Source organism: Cydia pomonella, chromosome 3 (genome assembly GCF_033807575.1).
Source record: "Cydia pomonella isolate Wapato2018A chromosome 3, ilCydPomo1, whole genome shotgun sequence".
Classification (NCBI taxonomy): Eukaryota; Metazoa; Arthropoda; class Insecta; order Lepidoptera; family Tortricidae; genus Cydia; species Cydia pomonella.
Genome location: NC_084705.1, coordinates 4973102 through 4978474, shown reverse-complemented (window position 1 = coordinate 4978474; position 5373 = coordinate 4973102). Strand labels below are relative to the sequence as shown.

General features: G+C 32.4%; 1 long non-coding RNA gene across 1 annotated transcript; it reads left to right on the top strand.

The window, feature by feature from the left end:
* Positions 1 to 623: 623 nt before the first annotated feature.
* Positions 624 to 5373, top strand: LOC133515879 (uncharacterized). The gene is made up of 2 exons (XR_009799121.1): positions 624 to 1852; positions 3062 to 5373. It is a non-coding gene; the product is annotated as an uncharacterized LOC133515879 (long non-coding RNA).

The following is a 5373-nucleotide window of genomic DNA, read 5'->3' as shown; positions in this document are numbered from 1 at the left end:
CCGGGAAATAACATACAATAGTTTTTATTCCAAAAATCTTCCCTTAAGTATGTGAACAGGGAGGTGGAATTTTGTATGGGAAATCAATAACCGCTGAATCGATTTTGATGAAATTTGGAATAGAGATATTTTGAGTCCCGAGGAAGAACGATAGTTTTTATCCCAAAATCATCCCTGAAAGGTGTGAAAAGGGAGGTGGAAGTTTGTATGGAGAACCAATTTAGATGAAATCTACGTTTACATCTTTGATTTTGTTAAAAATAGTACCAAACTTGACTTAGAACATAAACTTAAACAGGTATTAACCTCATATGTCACCGAAATTGAAAACCCTACTACTTCAGAAAAAGCCGTATTTGGCATTTTTATGTACCACAACTAATAATGTAGTTAGTATAATATTACTAAAAACAAAGTTCACTTCATGCACAAAGTCACACGCCTACTACTAAATTAGGGCACTGAGGTCACAAACCAATATTTAACTAGACGTTATGTAGTTTAGTATAGACGTTACGGGTTTAATTTATGATGTTTTACAAGTAATTGTGACATGACACAACGACGTATTTTTAATTAAGCCCGACAATTACCGTATTTTTCAAAAAGCTTGGGTACTTTGTTACCTTAAAACGCAAATCCCGGAATTTCGTATTGAAATGACATCTGTTAATTTACCTATGTTGTTTGAAGAATAGAAAGGCGTGAAATGGATGCGGCATCAAGAGATGTTCATTGCCTGAGATCTATAAAAAGACAAGTTTAAGTTAGATAATTTTAAATAATCTCTCTGTTAGGTTAAGTATTGCACTACTATCTACTGCTTGTAGAAAAATCATCAATCAATCATGTTTGCATTTAATTGAAGTATGTTTTCGGCAGTGATTACCTATTTTGATGTAAGATGTAGTTAGGTCCTGAATATTTGTCTGAGACTGCTTGCCATTAGGCGGGCCGTAAGCTTGATTGCCACCGACGTAGTATAAAAAATAATTAACTTGATTAATTTTACAGCCGTTTAAAATATTTTTACACAATTTTCAGTCGTGGCTGAATGCCGGACGGGTCTGTCAAAAAGTTACAATATGGCGAACAAATGTTTGAAATGTACCCGTATTTAAGAATTATTTCGCTTAAAATTTAGTTTTTTCTTCGCAAGTGTGAGAAAAACATTGTGTGTAACTCCGGGGCTAAGAATATTGCAAACTCGGGCCTTTAATTCCCTCTTTTATAATATCTCACTTACCCCTGATCTAATATAATCTTGCAACTGAATAAAGGTTTTATTATCAAAACTGCTCGTTTCTTTATCATTGACTGGTTGAAAATATTGTTATTATTCATTCATTTTTTTAAATGATTAAAAATAGACAACTCTTGGCCGTCCTGTCATCACTCCCAATATAAAGGGTTTTGTCATACATTGTTCATACCACGTGAATGGTCTATTATTAATACAGATGTGTTCGATAAACAGGTTTTCCATGTTCTTTTTAGTTTTTTTTTTATCTTTTGTAATGACCATGATATCTGTAGGCATAAAGCTAACAAACATTGTTTCAATTTTCAGATCCTCTATTCGAAACGACCGTCCGAGGAGGCGTCATAATGTTCTACAAAGGCTACAAGTACTATCAGAAACGAAAATCAGGGCTAGCGTTAGAACGTGTAGTGTGGATATGCGGGACTCACAAGAGGTTCAAATGCCCCGGCTCCGTGACTACTGTGGGTAGCGAGATTGTGAAGATCAATAATGTGCATGATCATGATATTGTTAGGGGCAAGGAGAATTTGACAACGATTAAACGACAAGAGTTGTGTCGTGTATAGTTTGCTTAGAAATATACAATAGGTAAGATAGTTTGTTTAAAGCTGTTTTTCTGCAAGATTTTATTTAACTTGCTATGTACTTACCGGTTTGCTTATGAAGCTGAAAATTTGCCTGCACATATAAGTCGGGTGACAATGCAATTTTATGGTACTATCGAGCTGATCTGGAACTCTTTGATAAAACAACACAACCTAATTGCGTTTGGGGTTTTTAGAATTGTCTCGATGAGTATTAGTTGCCTGTGGAAAGAAAAGTACAGTCACCGATAAAAGCTTGTACCAAAAATGAAATTTTTGCCATAAAATTATTTTTAATTGTGTTCAACTAGAATTATATATTGACTTAATTTAATATTGACTGTGAAGCAATTGTCTCTAGTATTTTTAAAATGTGTCAGATCCATCAAAAAGCCTGTGTGTGCAAAACCTATGCCATGTTTACGTGTGCAGCTAATTAATGAATTAAATATTTCCATTTTGGTATTTTGGCTGTATTCTTTAGACTATATGATAAGATAAGATAAGAAGAATTTATAAGCACAAAAAGAACATAAATAACCATACACAAATTAATATACAAACGAACAGAAAATTGTGCTAAAAGTCGTAGAGTTTGTAAGTTATTTAGCCTAATTGGATCTTGCATATAAATTAAATTTCATAAAATATTATTTGTTGTTATTATTTTTAATTGTAGATATGCTTACTTTACATATACACAAGTTTCCAGCTTATTATACCATGGAATGGAATGACCCATCATATTAGGGGGCAGAAGCTTTTGATTTATGTTGATTTTCCTCAGGATCGAGTCAAACATAAATTGATTCAAGTTGGCGACCGTTTGGTTCAATTTTGACTTTTGCTTCGTATTCGGGTCCTCAGATATCGATTTTCATCAAGATCGGGTAAAAATAAAGAAATTCAAGATGGCGAAAGTTTCGTTCAATTTTGACATCAGATTCGTATTAGAGGGAGTCTCGACTAACAGGATATCGATTTTCATAAAGATCGAATCTAATATAAAATTCAAGATCGTTTATTAAAATGTTTACATCAGATTCGTATTAAGGGGGCTCTCGGGTCAGATATCGATTTTAATTGATCAGCTTGGACGCTACGTTTAAAGTATGACTGTCAAATTAATACCAAAAATTGTCTAAGAAATTCAATACTACTGTATATATAATTACTTAGATACACAACGTTTAACATACTCGTCTATTTTCAGAACCAATTTTCCAAATGACAGCCAGAGGGAGCCGCATCCTATACTTCAGAGGGCACAAATACCATCGCGAGCGGCAGAAGGGCGCCAAAATTAGGTGGCAATGTGGAACACACCAGAAGAAAGGTTGCCACGGATCCGTCACGACTCTAGAGGACCAAGTGGTCAAGATATCTGTGCACAACCACTTCCCTTGCTTTTTTGATTAGGGATCTTTTGAAAGTTGTTTCCAGAGCCCGGAAGAAATGTGGCGGTTTTTTAAATGTCATATAGACCTCATAAATTATTACTGTATTGACTTATTATGTTGATACTTTTCTCGATACATGACGAAAACTAAGTAGGTCATATGCTATGTTTTTAAAATATTTTACTCCTTTGTTAATTTTATTCAGTTATTTTATCTCTAAAACAAGAAAAACATGTTTTTAATACAGTTGACCAAAAATAGCTACTTTACGTAGCTTGGTTTTTGCGAACTAGTGCTTTTTACTTTGCCAACTTTTTTTAATTTATTTTTGACGGTTATCCATACGTCCAACCAAAGAGTTTGGATACCCAAAAACTTTATATGTATTTTTATTTCGCCATTGCACGTTTATTACATCCAAAAAATATTATTACACGATATAAATTGAATATTTATTTGTTATTATATAAATAATATGTTTTAAATTACGATATTTCACTAAAACATTTTTTTTATTATTGGCTGAATGAAACTATCATTACCACGTTGGCTGTCGTTAACAGAAAAAAATAAGAATGAAAAAGTAAAACCGGCGCGGCGCCCGCTGATATTACTTAAAATTAAGTTGTATCAAAATAATTCACGTTAAATTGCAACTGTGAGTGTTTTTGTATTAAATGAGATGTGATTAATTTTTGCAATGTAAATCATGGCTGAACGTATGTAGCGTATAGTGCTGAATTAACAATATCATTCAAGTTCAAGGGAAAATTCGTAACTGTAAGCTTTGTAAGTGTATTACTCAGGTAACAAATATTTGTTTTATTGTGATATTTCGCAAATGTATTTAAAAACGTCGTTCAATGATCGTGTGCAAGTGTCATTATTTACTTTAGCCTACGGCTCATAGAAAACGTCTCGGGACTCGTAAATAATGACACACTTTGCACACTTGCATTGAAATGTACTATTATTTTTCACATTGACACACAACATTGATATGAAACTTATTACTTAATTAAAACTAAGTAACATTCATTGTAGCGCTGTCAAGAGTTGCTAATATACACATATAGGTAGAATTTACTATTATGTGCATATAGATACCTTTACGTTTGAAATCGAAGTCACAAATTATTCCGAGCTTTACTTATCACATACATTGAAATACTCAAAACTGTGCTAACAGTTCTACGAAATCTTTTTTCATACCTAGAGCTTGTATATTTTCTATAAAATAGTTGACTCCTGTTACCTACTGCAAATAGGTATTCGTTATATCGTCCTAAGGCCCGCCATACAAGAAATCAATTTGGAAACAATAGTAAAGGAAATATTCATGTACTTTTTTGTTTATAATCGGACGTAACACAATAAACGCGATTCTGTTCTAATTGAAAATGGTTTAAATTACATTGAAGAAATTATTACTACCGGTAGGACCGTGGGCCTTGCGAGTGTATAGTAGCTCAAACTGCTTAAAAACCATCATTAAATTACGTGCCCTTAATGCACCACACATATAAAGTAATATTATGGACGCAAAGCACATAAAAATAAAAGTACCTACTTACAGAGTTTAGTTGTTAGAGGCGCGCACTTTAAAAATGGTTGTTCTGTACCTAGCTATATAGTATGATGTCACTTGTTAGTCATTATATTTTATTATCTTGTTCACACTTTGCAATAGCATAGTTACAACTGTAACAAGTGATGTTTCAAACAAGAAATAGACAATATAAAGTCTATGTATGTTTGTATTTTGAGGTGCCTTTAGCGACATAAGTAGTTAAATTAAAACATGTACAAAGTTGAGGAAAAAGTATTATATTGTTATAAATACGAATGTACCGATATTATTAAATAATTGTGACGTTACTATCTACTTTTTTCAATTTCTTATACCAAATTTTCTTACTTTGATTTTGTTAATATTCTTTTTTTAACGTATCTTCAATTAACATAATTCATTATCTTAGATCAAGCGAGGGCAGCGATTAAGGATTAAAGGCATATTACATACATAATTAAAAATGTAGATTATTGGGTAATGGGATATTAAAGTATATTGATTAGTTTTTATACTGTTAGTAACTGAGAGTAATAAAAAAGTACTAACTCATAA